The sequence below is a fragment of the Hirundo rustica genome, chromosome 4 (genome assembly GCF_015227805.2).
Source record: "Hirundo rustica isolate bHirRus1 chromosome 4, bHirRus1.pri.v3, whole genome shotgun sequence".
NCBI classification, from domain to species: Eukaryota; Metazoa; Chordata; class Aves; order Passeriformes; family Hirundinidae; genus Hirundo; species Hirundo rustica.
In genome coordinates, this window is record NC_053453.1 from 43,389,446 (window position 1) to 43,406,669 (window position 17,224).

Sequence of the window (17,224 nt, forward strand, 5' to 3'; positions counted from 1 at the left end):
CTCTGTAATATTGCAGCTTAGGTATCATCAAAATCACTGACAACTTCAGATCATTTTCTCCAGATAGTTTTCATGGAATCAATTTCATTTTTTCGAGAGGGCTGCCAGAGCAACAATTATTGAACTGGGAAATCAGGAGGAAAATGTGAGATCATTAGGGAGAATGTATGTTTAAGATGTGAAAGGCTCATATAGTTGAAGAGAAAACTGAAGCCAGGTTTTTCACATGCTAGATGACTAAGTTTTAAGGAAGATGACAAAAACTCTACTGGCAATTATTGTACTTCTATTTTTCATTTGCTCTATTGTTTTATCTTGGATATTACACTAAACCTACAGAAAGATAGGGAAAATAAAACTAGATATATTTATATTACTCTTTTAATCAAAAGCAAACTTTTCCACTCTCTTTTTTGGGTAAACTCAAGAGAGGACTTAAAAAATAATACAAAAAATGTAAAAGTTCAACTAAAGTGAAATTCTGAAACATACCTCTTGTGTTCTTTAAACAAAATTTATTTCACTTGTACACACATAAAAATACAAGCATAATCTGAGTGCATATAGATACTTTCATCCTGTTTTAAACTCAGATTCTGTAAAGAATCATATATCTTCTGCATCACACTTCTGTCTGTAAACCCTATAAAAATGTTAACTTTGGTTTCCCATCATTTACCTTGAATGAGTAATTTACTAAGAAGAAGTGTTTATGGGATACATAAAACCTGTTGCTAGTGTACTTAAAGTATTATATGTCCCATGTCTTATGCCTTTCAAAAAAAACCCAAACCAAACGAAACCCAAACCGAACCAAACCAAACCAAAACCCCCAACCCTTTTAAAATTCCTTTCTCAAAAGTAGGGGTGTATATCATGTATTGTGACCATGAAACATCTTTACAGAGGTTATTAACAGAGGCAGCACCTTTCATGGATGTATGGCGATAAAGAGGTTTTTTTCAAAAAATAATAACTTCAAGTGAAAGCAGATACATAAAGTAAATAAATTACTGGTGTTTCCTAAAAATACAGTATGTGTTGAGAGACTAATTAATTTACTGTGAAAAAGAATCCTCCATCACTTCATTTAGTGTGATAACCACAGTGGTCTTGAAGATGCGTTCCTATAACGTATTTTAGATATTTCCTATAACCTATTTTAGGTTCATATTGGCCAATGTTCCAGGAAGACTAGAAAACAATAGATCAAAAGCATATCATTTAAGTAAAGTGTCTGGATCTGTCATATTTAGGACATACTGATTAAAAGTATTGGAAAATTGAATTTATGGTCTGACAAGAACTGTCAACTTGGAACTTTTTTCTTCTAATCTTCATTTATTTCAGATATTTTGTATTTCTTGCTCTGCAATGTGAACTTCATTTTCAGAAGAAGTTTTAAGGAAAACATATAGGAGAATAGAAAAAAAAAAATAAACTAGCTTTTGTTTTGTTTTGTTTTGTTTTGTTTTGTTTTGTTTTGTTTTGTTTTGTTTTGGCTAAGAAGAGATACTTATTGTGCTTAAGTGAATAGAATCACCTGTCATCTCATCAATGCACTCACTGACTAGCAGTGCATCGCTGATACTTTATCTATGGCATAATAACTGAAAATCCAGTTTTTTAACTGAAGACATAAGAATAGGATAGCTACTTCTGCATCATCAAAACAGGTCTTTTTAGGTTGTCCCAGCTAAAGCAAATCCATTCCAAAGTTTTTCATGCCTCTTAACAATAAAGGTCCCTTATTAAAGCATTCCAGTCTTCTAATGCCCAGAACTGGAAAACTGACATATTTTTATTTATTTAGTAGATTTTTAAAAGTTTTGTAAACCTTAAGACAAACTTCTCTAAGCTTCAGAGTTTTTAATAATTAATTTGAGCCCTCACACACAAAAGGCAAGACACTGACAGATCATATTGAAATAGAATCAGAACACTCACCTTCAAAATAGAGAAAATCAATAAAATAAGTAAAATAATCCATATGCAAATAAGAAAGTGTTACTCATCCTGATATAACATTGATGATTGAATTATAAAAGGCGTAAGTATATAAAATTATATAAAGATAGAAATAAATGTGGATAAATATGGTAGATAATCTGGATAAATGTGGTAGAAATAAATGTGAAGCATTAGTATTCATCTTAATTTAAATCTGTGCCACCAGAATGAGCTATTTAAAACTAACCTGTATTTCAGTGGCAGTCAGAGAAATGGGAGGAATTTAGAATGAGCAGTTTAAACTTGAAAATCAACTATTAGATGCCAGTTTCCTCATTGACATGCATAAGTCAATGCAATAGACACATGGTGACAGAAAAAAAAATTCAAAAAGACTGGATGTGGCACTCAGTGCCATGGTTTAGTTGATGAGGAGATTTTAGGTCATATATTGAACTTGATGATCTCAAAGGTCTTTTCCAACCTAGTTCATGCTGCCATTCTGTAAAGAAACACCTCTTCACACTGTGAGTGATTAAATATGGATCAGCTTCTCCAGAGATAGAGTGAAATCCTGCCCTTTCAAAACTCCAAGCTCAGCCCAAAAAGACAAAGGGAAATCTGGCTCTGCTTTTGAATTCAGCCCTTCTTTGGGCAAGAAGTTGGCCTAGATGATCCTTCAAATGCAACAGCAAGATGTATCTCCTTGCCATAGTATTTTTATGGTTCGATTTAAATGGTGAGGTTACTCCTATCTCAGTAGTATTTTTGTTCAAAATTTAAAGCTATTGTCTGTTTCAGAAAACCTGATTTTAATCAAATGATATTCAACCTAAAAAAGATCCGAACAAAGCCAAAACTCGTGCATTTGTCAGACAGATTGGCAAAATTAATAACTTGTTGCAATGATTTACTGATGTTGTTTTTGGGAATAACAAAATTGGAACCAAAAAGGTGGGTTCAGAAGAACAATGAACACTATGAAAACAACAAATTCTCAGAAGGAGAAAAAAGTTTATTAAGATTTTATGAACTTTAAAAGAGATTATATGAGATGCAAAAACTGTCAGCCTGTGTGCATTTGACTTTGATAATATACTAGATTCTGCCCAAATGTATTTGCTTGTATCTACATCAAATCATAGCAAAGTGCAGTGCACATCGAGCAGATTTTGACCTTTAGTTCACCTACACCTGCCATGTGACAAAGTTCTTTTTTAGCAGCTTGCAGTTCCAGATTTTTTCCAAAGATTTCGACAATGCTTCATGTGCCGGAGAAAGACAGAGACAGTCATGTACCTATAGGATGCTAAAGGCCTAGATTCTTAAAAATTTGTTGTAAAAATTAGAACCCTAAAGACTGCATTAATTATTCATTCATTTCTTCTTCCAGAACCAGACATGTTCTGGAAGATACAAAGTGTAGTACAAAAACATCTTTCAAACAGGAAACCTGTGCACATGTATTTAAAGCAACTCTTAAAATCACAAAATCTAGTGTGATTCAAAGCTGTAAATGCAGTGTTGAAATAGAGAGGCTAATTTCAGGTGGTAAGCGACCTCTCACTAACATACATGAAAGTTTGATTATGGCCCTGGCTCACAGTGTATTGTACCCAGACACCTTATATCATCACATTAGTCTTGAACTTACCAGCACTTCCTCCCTATCAAGTGTCAAGCAGTTTCATTTTTTTTTCAGAATTTTCTCAAAAGCATTTACAACAGGGGAAAGTTAAAAAATAACTTTGATTTGTCACTTCCTTTTTAGTGAACAATTAAACAAATTGAACTATTTCTCCAGGGATTTGTGTTGTTTCTACCTATGACACATCTGCTTTGTGGCGTCTTCAGTTTACCACTTTACTTCTCGCCTACCTTGTGTATAATTCCAGTTCCTTCTATGCCCTTTTCCCACCTATCAGCTTGGCAGGAGCAAACAGGAATTGCCAGGGTTCAAGTCAACCCAAGTCATGCTAGAATTCAGAAAGAATAAATAACTCCTGAGCTCCTGAAGAAGCTTTTCTTTCAATATGGTATGTGGGAGATCAGGGACAGGCGGCCGGAAGATATCACGTTGTATGGGTAGACAGAACCCCTCCCTCAACACTTAGTTGTTTAGTGTCCTTGATAAGCTAAGCAACACATAGTTTGGAACGTAAGTTTGTAGATGGATGTGATGTAGCAAACAGAAGTTTTATAAACTGATGTAACCGGTTAATAAACACCATTTGTCGTCCACCACATTGGTGTCTGTGAGCTAATGGACCGAGCAGCCTGGGTGTGGCTGCTGTGTTGTTCCTGAACCAGGTCGCTACGCCTCAGCGGAGGCAGCAATGGTATATATTTTTCTTTCTACTCACCTGTGAATTTTAAAAACTCAGAACCATATATTTGTTTTGAGCTCTGTAGTTCTGTGTCAAATGTAGTTTAAATTGACCAGAGGGTAGAGTGTTATTAGAGGAAAGGGAATGACAGATGGATAAGTGATAGCACAAACTCTTCTTAATGAAATTGGGATAAAAAGGAGAAGAAAATATAAAACCCCATACACTTTCTGGATGTTCAAAATGGTATCTTCAGCACTCAAACTCCTAGGTACTTTGTAAAATGTCTTTTTAAATTATCTTTGAATAAGAAATACTCCTTCAAGCCGTACAACACAGTCCACTGGGACAGAATTCTGTTTTATGAATTTCTGTTGTCTGAGAAATTCAAGCATGATTTTTCTGTAATTGCTCTGAGAGTAAGGTCCTTTTAAATCTTTTCAAAGTAAAAAAGGAGAAGGCAATGAAAATAAATATTGCCTTTAAGATATTTTTTATATGCATGGAATCAGTTTTGAATTATAGTTTTGGGTTTTGAGGGTTAAAATTCAGTGTTTTTTCCTGCAAGTTGAACTGAAGAAAGAAAATAGTAAAATTTGGTAATGAACTGAATTTAAATCTGATACTAAAGATACTAAACCTGATAGATGTCAAACTTGGATGCAAATTGAGCAATTTTCTTATATAAAAATTCCCAGTAAAAATTTTCAAATTAACATAAATTTAAGTCATCACTTTTAGAGTCCTTTTCTTTTCTGGAATCAGGCAATGGTCACTACTAATACTACATTTCTCCATTTTGGGGGGAAGTTAATATTTAACTTATTTAAATTAGAGTGCTTCCATAAATTCATGGAGTTTGGAGTTATACCTACTAACCAAGGATGGATTGTCTTAAGCTCTGAAGGTGAGGACATAAACAGGACTTTTAGGCAATAATTTAATGCAACTACTATTCCCATTCCAAAATGTGATTCAGCTGAACTGAGATTTCTCTGAAAAAAAGAGAATTCCACATATCTTTGTCCAATAGAGAGGAACTTTTTCAATTACTACAGATCTACAGTTTAAGATTCATAAATGTCATGAATATACCTGGAAGCTTATTAGTAGCTGTATAGGACTAGCATGAAACTAAATTATACCAGAGACAAAGCACAGTGCTGAATACATTTATTAATCTTACATGAACATAACTACACTACCCCAAAACAAAAGCAATAAAAAAGTAATTAACTGTTATAGCTACTTTGACTAAAATCCTAATTACAAAAAAGTTTTATCTTACTTGTCTAGTACTGTTTTTATAAATTGAATTTGAAAATGTCCTAGACAGAAGGAGAAAAATCTTCTAGACTAATTGCTACGCCTATACTTTCAGGTCATACTCTGGAGAATATAGATATCTTATTTTGTAACACTTAAGTTCTTTTCAATCATCTCTAGCCAAAATACTGCCATAGTAGTAAAGAAAAAAGAGAAAGAAAATCATAGAGAAAGAAAATAATATGTTAATTTATTCTATCACAGACATACTGGACAGAGGTTTCAGACTCTAGAGGTTCATCCTTGTGATGAAGCTGTCAAAACCTTGCTAGAATTTCTTCACTCCTAAAAGAATGATCTTGTCTCTGATAAAATCAAAACATATTTGTATGTATAAACTTTGCTAAGGAAGCAGAAAGGCTTGGGTTTTTTTCAAGTTTCTACCTTATCATTCCTTATGAAGAGGTATGCAATTATTTTTTTGAATATTCATTAGGTACCAAAATAATTGGATATGAAAAAGAAATACAGCTTTGAAAAGCTGGAAATAGCAAAGTAGGTCTGTCAATCACTGTCTTCAAGTTCTTTAAAAATACAGTACAAAAGCCAACAGTGATTGTTTTTCATCTAAGGTAAGTTTTTTTCCAGCATTAGCTGACTTTGAACATCTAATCACAGAATTAACTGAATACCAGAACTATTTCTTAGCTTTTAATCCATTTAGAAAATCCAGGAAGCAGCACAACTCTGTGATAACACTGGCTGAAGAGAAGAAACAGCGCCCCCCCGCCAAATCCCGAATAACTACAGGACATTAAAACCCAAGTCAAAAGAACAATAACAAAACCAAAACCTGATTCATTGGTCATGCCTCTGGCAATAAAAAGGCATGGACTCTCTATTTTGCACAACAATCTACTGGTTTAGTTTGTGCGCACATCACACAACTGCTCTTATTCTGTTTAGAAATTAAAATTCATCCAACATTTAGATCTAGATATCACAGGTTTGCTGGCATCTTTCTCAGGCTGTAAAAGGTCATTAACATTAGTAATAGCTCAATATATACAAGTAAAAAGTGCATTTAACAATGCAAAAACCTTTTTCTACTCTTTTTTTCCATTGCTGATTCTGATTTTCTTCCTTTTTTACTCTGCTACCTCTAAACCAGTTGTTAATATTCCCTATAATTACAAATACTGTGTCCTTCACCTTTTTGAATACACTAGAGGAAAACCAAAACTTTATAATCAAACATAAATATATAAGCATATGAAGAAAATACACAAAACATAAGCATCCTTGTTAGGCATATATCATTAAAATCCTAATCTAAAAGAAATAGTGAAATTAGAATTAAATGAAGTTGCTTAAAACATGAATTATGGAAGTCACTGTAAAGTTAAGCATTTTACAGGAATCAGTTTGAATTAATAATATACTTGACTTCAGCAGTTGTCCAGGAAAATAATGGTTTTGGTCTGAATGATTCTGACTGTAATTTATGGGTTTCAGAAGCAGACTGTCCTCAGCATATTCTGAAGAATCTAGGACAGTATTCAAAAACCTTAAAGCCAGTGTATATGTTCTATGGCTGTTGTTGATCTGCTGGAAATAGCAGGGATATTAAAAAATATCTTCAGTGATGGCATTCAATGTCTGTCTATTCTTTTCAATAAAAATCCATATATGTAGATCAGGGGAGTTAGAAAAACTGATAATAGTAAAATGTCAGGTTTGTACATTTTGTCACAGACATAGTCCTCTGGAAGAATGAGAATTTCAGTGATAAAATATGAATATTATGAATATGGGGTGTATGGTGTGTTTCCTGATGAAAATTAATTTCCTGGATGATAATTATTGTAAATGAGTACCATAAATTGTACATCTTCAGAAATATGACTTCAAGGCATGCATGGAATTAGGAAGGAGTTTTATGCACATCTGGAGTAATAGGACAGTGTTTTGTGTCTTTCTCAATAGGCAAAGACAATTTTAACTTACAGGGAGGGAAGTATCATCACAACAGCAAATGAAAAAAAGACACTGAGGACTTGAGACTGGCCAAAATAGGGTCTCACATGTAAGTTATGTCACAGACAGTACTTTTCCTGGTTGAAAACCCTAACTGTTTTATCATCTATACTTTCTCAATAAGGTTACTATCTCAACTTATATGCTTTGTGAAAAAGGTTACATTAATGACATTAGTAATTTGCACCTCTCTACCTCCTCAGAAAAGGAACAAATGCTGCAATATTAACTTAATTTCAGAACTGATAGTGTCATCAAAGTGAATACAGGTGATTCATGAAAAAGTCAAAAATACAGCTGTGTGGTAATCAACCGGCCAGAGAAACAACCAAACAGACAGTAATGCAAGGAAAAAAAAAAATACTGCAGTTAAACTTTTAAAATTAACTTTCAAATATTTCCCTGTTAAAAGAAAAATTATTGAGATGGAGAGGTATTTTTATTTCTAATCAAAATATCAGGGAAGTGAATAAAAATTTTGTGATCACATTGAGCTCTCTTTCAATCACTCCTTTCTTTGGATGTAAACATTTTCCTGTGACTACCTCATGTAACACACGAGTCTTTTAGTTGCATTCCAAAGTTGTCTAACTTACATCTGTATTTATGTAATTTATACCCTTTTCCTCAAGGCTACTGGATGATAGGGCACCTTTGTATTCAGACTGAGTACAACAGATGGTGAAAAACTTAGATTAATCTTATTTTGGCTTTTAAATGACCCCCATATAATAGTAGTTTAGTTTACTAGGAAGGGAATTTATGATGCATTTGAATTAATTGCTAGATATACATATTTCTGTTCAAAATAGATAAGATTTTCAGTAGGGTTTTTTTGTTTGTTTGTTTTGTTTGTTTGTGGGTTTTTTTTTTTTTTTTCTTTAAGTGAAAATTATGAGAATTTCAGCTATTTAAGTTAATGGGAGTCATTCAGAGAAAGACACTAATGTATTCTGTTGCCTGAAGCATGGCTCCACATTATGAAATGATTGATTAAAGTTCCAGCTTAACGCATTCCTTCTCCTCTCTTGGTCTCTATTATAAGCCCCTGCTCCCTGTCTGTGAAGCATTTGCCTCCACAGGGTTTTTTTCAGTCTGCCTTTTAGGGAATTCAGTTGTGTAGTTGCTTAAAAAAACCTGGAAATGTGACATTCCACAGGTAATACTAGCGTATTTCTCTATGGAAAAAGAAAAGCTCCAAATCAGACAAACTGAACCCCAAGTACATTTAATTAGTTGTCTTCCCACACAAGGATGCTTGCTATTCACCTCTCAACAATATTAACTAGCCAGGAAAGCAAATAAAGAGGTTGAAAGGAAGAAAAAAAAATACTATCCAAAAATACTATCCATATTTATGATTGTAATGTGGAGACAGGATCAAGTGGAGGTGAAGGAGAGACAAGGTTTTGTGATACTTCTTAAAGTCAGTTCCGAGATTATTTCTGCATTTTTTGTTAGCTACCACAGGAATAAAAATAGAAATAAAAAATTGTTACCAGTAATTTCAGAATGCGCTTATGTTAACAAAATAGTATTTTTAAGAGTGGTGGCTCTTAATTTGAGAATAGTAGTGTCCCTACCCACTAGATCTTAAAACATAAATCTTATTTTGTACCTCTACTAAGTATAGCTAAAACACATCAATTCCGTCACCACAACAATGAAACAGAAAGCTTTAACTGAAATAGAAAATCTGCTGCACCTGTTTGTTGAGATCCTCATCAGTTGAAAGTGACTTTAGTAGTTTCTAGCTTGATTATTGGGATGTTCACTATTTTAAAAATACTGTTTAACTTAATTTAATTTAATGTATATTAATATCCCATCAAACTGATGAAAGTGACAGGACAGCTTACGTTAACTTATAGAAGCAGCAGAATTAAACAGTCGTCTTACCAGTTTTTCAGGGAGACAATGAATGGCAAAAAGGTCATCTTAACTAAAGGCAGTTCTGAAATACACAAGAACAAAGGAAGCAAAGTGCCAGTACTTTCAATTTTAATTGGTGGGTATTTCTGATATGGAAAACTATTAAAAAAAAAAATAACTTGTGGAAGATTGACAGAATCACAGTGGGAAAAACACATTTTTCTTTCTCAGTGCCATAAATAATATCATTATTTCCTCATTTTTTAAATTATGCTTTTGGCTGAAGAACTCACAAAGCTCCTGCCAGCTACTAACACATATTAGCTCACTTTAGGGCTGACTGAAATAATTAGATATGTTTCTTTTGTAAAGAGGACAAGACACAGGGAGAAAGACATTTCCCTCTTGGATAGAATTAATTAAGCATCCAAGTTATAGAGATGCAGGCATATTTCTCTGGGGGATTTAAATTGATCTCTAAGTCACATGAAAGACAAAAGTTCTCTTAGTTTAGAGGATGAATACTGCAGTTGCTCACATTTGCTCATGACTGAAAGCTTAAGAACTGCTGGGTAAAATGCAAATGCTTAAACGATATCATCACAGTAAAGTTACTTCATAGGACCATGTTCCTGTGGGCAAGAGAGTCTTCTGCTGAAGCAGCATGCACAATCCCATACTTTTTAATTCTTGGTAAAAATGTGTGTATTACAGTGTGTCCTCTCTCTGCCACGAACAGAAAGGTAGACATGCATCATTTGAGAATTTATATCATTCATGGAGAAAGAACAGCAAAGAAAATAATTATGTACTGTTATGTCTCTTGCTGGTTTGTGTTAGGGAAATGCTGAGAGACAAATAAAACACAATATTTATAAATAATTCCTCAATACTTATTATTCTTTCACTTTACGGTAGATATTCTAAGACATTCCAAGCAGAATTGGACTGTATCCTGCTGGGTATTTGATAGATTTATGACAAAGAGACTTCCCTGTGGAAATTTACAATCTAATTATGACAGAAAATAAATGGGTACACTGTCCTGAAATAAGTAAATTGTGGTTACACAACTATGGATCTTGTACATTATGCCTCATGTCATAATAGGTTTCATATTTTTTCTCAACTACATGTCTTAAAAGAAATAAAATTGTAATTACCCTGACACAAAGATACTATTTAAGAGAAAGGACATACTATTAATATGCTGCTTCTTGCTTTGATTTGTTCTGCTTTAGTATCAAATTTAATTTAAAAAAAAAAAAAAAAAAAGAATTGAAAAAGGTAAAGGAAAACATAGGAAAAGAAGGAATATTTTGAACAAATATATGAGTCAAAATCAAAGGGTATGCTAAGAAAATAAATGTTCCCGGAATTTCTACTGGGAGAAAAAAAAGACACATAAAAGTTCTTTTGGGATCAAAAATAGATCTAATTTTTCTTTCCTTTATGAAATGATCAAAATTTAACAAACCTTCTTATACCATTTCAGCATGGACTGTTCATCAGTCACTGTCTTAAAAATTAAAAACCCTAATCAAAAATTCCCTTATTTTTAATAAAAGACACAAAAACTTATTCCTAACAAAAGACAATGACAGACTACTTAAAATATTATCATGGTAGCTGTTCTTGCTTGCAACCTGCAGAACCAAGTGCAAATTTCAGGCAAACTTATATAAGGTAAAGATTTTGTGATGCAGGATAGCATTCCTATATGGAATATAGAGCTTTCAAACTAGAAGAACACTTTTTAAAATGAACTATTGTACAGTTTCCTGTGAAAGTTATTGACCTTGGGAACAAGAAGGGCAGCAAAAATATAAGTGTAACACCAGAAAATAAGTGGTCACCTGTTTATAAAACCCTTATGATTAAAGGATTTCTGTAATAATTTCTTTACTTCCTTTACTCTCATAATTAATCTGGAATATTTTTCTTTTTTTTTTTTTTTTTTTTTTTTTTTTTGGGTGGTGGGTTTTTTGGTTTGGTTTTTTTGTTTGTTTTTTTTTGATTGAAATTAATGCTAAATTCTTTTTTCTGTGTATAAACTATATCTCACTGGCCCACTAACCTGCACAACTTGCAACAAAAAAGCCCAACTGGCCTGCTGGAAGACTATGAGATACCTAAACTGTAATGTAAATACATCATAATATCAAAGTAAAAAAGTTAATTTAATACTTTCCTTACAGTTTTTCTACTATTAGTGTTACATTGCTAAAACAGTGACAAGGCAACCAGACAGCCCATATTTGCTAACACTATCACAAAAACTAAGGGACTATGACTTCAACATACAGGCTACCTTCCAGTTTATAATGTACAACTGCATTTATGTTTGCAGTCCGTATATGTTTTGCAAGACAGCAATTATTGTTTCTGTATCCTTAATGAAACAATATAGTCAGTATAAATAAGGAAACGTAAATGGAATATAACACATCAAACACCATTTCTGAGAAATGGAGGAAAGTACTGAATTAAAATGGACTTACAGATCAATCTAAACTTTATGCAATAAGATATATTGGCAACTTGCAAAAATATTCAAGATATCCAAAGTGGAAGTAGAAAAAGAGTGAAAAGATTTTGTTACAAAGAATAAGAGATTCTTAGTAGAAAAATCGATATTTTTTTAAAAAATACATATTATTCAGAAAACTATATGTAAATTATTTAGATAATAGAAAAAATAAGACACCATAATATTTTATGATATTTTCATAGATGTATTTGGTCTTACATGAAATTCTCCATTCTCAACAGCCTTTCACATGATTTGTTCTTTCTATAGTAGTTTTGCTGTCCTCTAAAAGTTTTAATCTAAATATTTAATTTGCATTCAATTACATTGAATTGAAGAGTGATTGCAATTCAAAACAGTACAAATGGTCTCTTTCCGTAGCTATATAATTGCTAGGTATTGTAACGATAAAAAAAAAAAAAAACAAAACAAAACTGTGAGTTTCAATTAAATTTTTATGTGTAAAAATTTAATCTTAAAAAAGATTTCAGGATACGGGGATTCAGTGATGATGTTTAACTGAAGTGAAGACCTACCCCCTATAGCCTGTTCTGTAGTAGTATTATTTCTACATTATAAAGTTTTCAGAATATTTCCAGAGAATTTTTCATTCATTAAAAAAAATAGTATTATTCTTCTAATTAAAAAAGTCTCCTCCTTCTGTGACATATGAAAATTTTCTAGTTATTTTAGGAGGTACTAAAGACACAGCTCAGCCTGCTTTCTACAACTTTATGAGTGACATTCAGAGAATGTCAGCTGGGACATCTATATTTGCACATAGAAAAAGATAAAATGTGGGAAGGAAAGGTGCTAATGACTTAGTGGAATGACCAGTATGCAACCAATGTACAAGGTAGATCATACTGTAAAAGAAGAACATGAAGGTTGCCTTTTTTTCCAAACAGTAACAAAATAACCTATACTTTTTGTGCTGGATAAAGTACTGAATAACATTTTATTACAGTTTTTTTAACCTGGACCAGAACTGGATTCTCAGCAAAGGAAAATGGAAAGTTACTTATCACATTCTTTGAACAAATCAGTGATATATATTTTATAAACCAGACCATTATAGGGAATATAGTTTTAGACAAGTAGATTAATCTTATATTAACAGTGCTTATAAAATGTTTATAAAAATATTTGGGAATTTGTAAAGGCTTGCAGATAGAGAATATTAAATGGATTAGCTTTAGATAATTACAAGTGAGACTGTTTGCAGACAATTAGGTACTCTGAACTGCAGAGAAAAGCCTATGAGCCAAAGATGAGAAACTTGCAGTCCTCACTATGATGGAAACTTTTAAAACTCACTGTTTAATCTAAAATGTCAATGTTAAAGCATACAAAATAATAACTGGATCTTCTAATGCAGAGACAATGAAAATAGCAACATAAACAAAGGTATTCTATGTTCCAAACTATATAATTACCAAGAATGTCAGTGCTTGAGATTTGAATTTATCCATGATTACACTTTGTCTCTCATTCATGTCCAAATAATGCAGAGAACCTGTTTACTGAGAAAATGATTAAAGTAAATATGAAAACTTTATTCCAGCTAGTTTGCAACAGAAAGAACACACCACTGTAGTTTTTCTAAACTTAAAAATCACTCAGGTTTTATAATTCAATCATTCTCTTAGATGAATGGAAAATGAGACATGCAATATTCTCGTCTATAAATTTAGTTTTCCCCCATATGCTAAGTAATCCCCTGTTCGATGAATTCAGAGATTCATAATCCTTTTGTTATTCAGAACTATTCAGAGGCCTAGATCTATAAATCAGAGCATGCTGATCCATCACCATATGGTTCCATCTAGACTTGCATTGCCTCCCTTGTTGGCAGCACTGCACCATTGCCTTTCTGGCGTTCCATTGAGAGCTTTCCTAAGGTGCAGAGAAATTTGACTCCTTAATACAAAACCGATTTCAAAATAAAGATGATATAAAACCAGCTGAATAATTTCTGACAAGAGTCGCAAAAAGAGATTAAATGGTCCCTAGAACTAAAGCAGAATTGTAGTGCTCCTTGCATCACAGAAATTTCTTAGCCAGTTGTCTCTTATTTCATCCTTCATCTTACCTTTCTGACTCCTATTTTCCACTAGGCTAATGAGTACTGTGTGCATTCTAAGGTGTTTGTGATGTACACATTAAAGTAAGATCTTTCAAAATATTAAAACCTTCTGAAAACCTTTCACTCTGAAATATCGGTACTCTCCCTTTCCAAACACTCAGAAAGAAAGCTAGGCAAGAGAGCATCATAATTGCTTTGCCTGCCAAGCAAAGTCTACATCAGTATTTTAGTTCATACCAGGAGTGAGATCTTGAAGTAGTCATACCCACTTAATGTACATTGATTCAAATGTCAAATGTGGGCATAATGACTAGATTTTGAGTTTGGTTTTGATAATGCAGAACCAGATAAAGTTTTCTAAGAGCACAGCTAATGATGTTGAACCTCTCATTTAGTCCAGAGGAGTAAACAAAATGCAATATAAACTAAAACCACTCAACATGTATGTAGTAATGACGTCACCTCCATGTCCTGAAAAGTCATTCTATTGGGCAGAAGTAGATCACCTTGAAGTATTTTGAGGAAAAGAAATAATTTCAGACTGAATTTTAATTCAAAAACTCTCCTGGTCAAAGAGATATTGTGGAATGATTTATAGCAAAAGCACTATTTCCCTTCAGTTAAAAACACCTTTTTATAATGTATATGATATATACAAATATAAAGAAAAATATTATTTTACACCTTACCATTTTAAGATGATCATAGACAAAAATTCTCAGTTCACCTATTGGATAGTTTCAAGATGTGGAATAAATTATCAAATTAGGTCAAACAGCATAGATATAACTCTCAGTTTTACTTTATCAAAAATCCAAGACACTTACAAGCTTTGAAACAAGGATGATTCCATAAGCAAAAAACCAAGCAGGATTTAATTTCTCCAGCAGCCTGTATTTTTCATGGGCAGCTAGTCAGCAAAAGGAAAGGAAGTTAATTAACAAGAATTGTTCCCAGAGCTCCACAGATATAATTAATGATGTAGGTATATACAGACACAAATGATGAAGAGGAATACTGAATTGTCTTATATGAAAAAATGAGGGTAAAACCCTTTAGTAACAGAAGTTTTGACAGACAGCATCCTACTTTGTAAAAGAAGTCCTTAATACTTTTGCACCCAGGAAAAAACATACAATGCTCCATATAGGTTTTGGAAAGTTATTCTCAGACACACAAAATTCAAAGAATTTAATTAGAGTAAGGTAATGGTTTTGAACATTAGGTTGTAAGTCTTTGCATTGGGTAAACTACAGGATGGTAATTTAATCTTGGACAGTTATTTATCTGTATCTAGTGCTTGTCCACACACAGAATTCTACTCTCTTTCATCATTTAAGTGTTGTATTAGGTAAAGATGGATGAGGCATTTCATCTGAGATTTGGACACTCTTTGAATTTCTTCCTATTCCCAGTAAGAAATCTGAAACAATGGGTCTCTCAATATATTTCTTATGGGGTACTTGGTTTTTTTCACTTCTGTAATAACTACACCAGCAGTATTACATCTTTACCTTGAATAGCACGAAGTGTTTTAAATGGGCAGTCTTAGGTAAGCGGGTTGGATAATCTCCTGTGAACTAAGGCTTAAGCAGCCCTGATTCCAAATCAACTTTTCTTTCAAACAGCAAGAGGAAAACATTAGCAGAGTAACAGGAGGGCAGGGATGCTCAATTACAAGCATCAAACTAAGATATAACCTCAATCATCTGAGCAGCTACTCAATCCAAAAGATATAAAACATCCTTTTTTTTTTTTTTTCAAAATGCAAGCAATTCTTGAAAATGTAGAGGGATTGCTGTTATTGTGGATCAAAATTGGCAGCATATTAAATAATACTAGTATTTCAAATTCTTTCCAAATTGCAGGAAGAGCAGCTTAAAGTGTGTGATACTTACAGGTAAGTGCCCATGAAGGTTGAATTAGAGAACTGGAATAAAATGTGTCCCCAGAAAGAGACCAACCATTAATATATTTGCTGACGTCATACAAAGGATTGGTAGCTTGAAATCTGGAGGTAAAAGAAAAGCCACTTATACAGGAAATGAATATATAACAAGTGACATGACAGCAATCTCCTCAGGAGAGCCATGTCATTAAGGTAACAGAAGTGACCTTGTAGAGTAACAGACAGATGAGAGGTTGGATTTAGCTGTATATATAATAGAAGGAAGACATGGAACTGCTGAGGCTCCAGCTTGTTCAGTTTTGGTGACTATTTTTTGGCCAAAAGGGGAGAAAAATTCAGAAGAGAAAAAACTAGAGTAATATTTCCAGGAAGTAAAAATTGTCCCTTGTCAATAGGAAACTGCAACCAAGTAAGATCAGAGATAGACATGAGGAATCTGTAAGTCAGAAATCTTGGAAAAAATCATTACTTTATCCTTTCTATGCATCTTATATAGAAATTGGCTGTATTGAGATGTTGCCAAAATTATTTCACATAGGCTGCACAAATGAGATGGTATTTGAAAATTAAAAGTTAGCATTTTTAATTGAGATAATGACATTTTCAAAAAAGAAGGAATTTTAAAAGTATGGAAATTGATCTAAAAACTTAGTGTTCAAACTTTGTAAACTGATTTCTGATATTGCAGAAAGAAAATTTGTTAGGCAAAGGAAAAATCTGTAGGAAATATATAACAAGAGCAATGTGTGAAGTATAAGACAATTTTATGTTCAGACTGTGACAAGGAGCTTCATATTCCTGGACCAAAGCTAAAAAGTTATATATTGCTGAAGTAATGTAGTACTCAATACACTCCAGAGGTGTTCAAGGTTTGTTGGAAGATATCAGAGAGGAAAGTTTAACTATTTTGTAGGAGCTTATGGATGATTTGTTTCAAATAAAGGACATCCAGGTGAAATATGTTTCCATCAAGATCCAGGAGAGAAAGAAAATACCTTGCCTACTACTACTACTACTACTACTACTACTACTACTACTACTACTACTAGAAAAATAAAATATAAAAAAAATCTGCCACAATAAAGAGAAAGCTACACAAATAAGTTGTAGCAAATCAGTTATAGCCCTCTGGTCCCTGAAAAGTTGCCAGTGTGGCTTTTTGCATCATGGAGGTTGTAATCCATTGATCTAGGAATCAGGAGCAGACTACAATTTAAGTGAAAGCCAGAAAGAGCAATTCAAGGAAT

The 17,224-nt window shown here is 33.0% G+C and overlaps 1 protein-coding gene across 3 annotated transcripts in view; it reads right to left on the bottom strand.

Moving 5' to 3' along the window:
- Positions 1-17,224, bottom strand: part of MGAT4C (MGAT4 family member C) — a 411,241-nt gene that overhangs the window by 245,694 nt on the left and 148,323 nt on the right. Inside the window, exon 1 of one of the 3 annotated variants that reach the window (XM_040063368.2) lies at positions 14,896-14,965. The exons of the other annotated variants lie outside the window; for them this stretch is intronic. The gene's annotated coding sequence lies outside the window, so the exon portion shown is untranslated. Of the gene's footprint in view, positions 1-14,895; positions 14,966-17,224 lie in introns of those variants that run through there. 3 annotated transcript variants of the gene reach the window in all.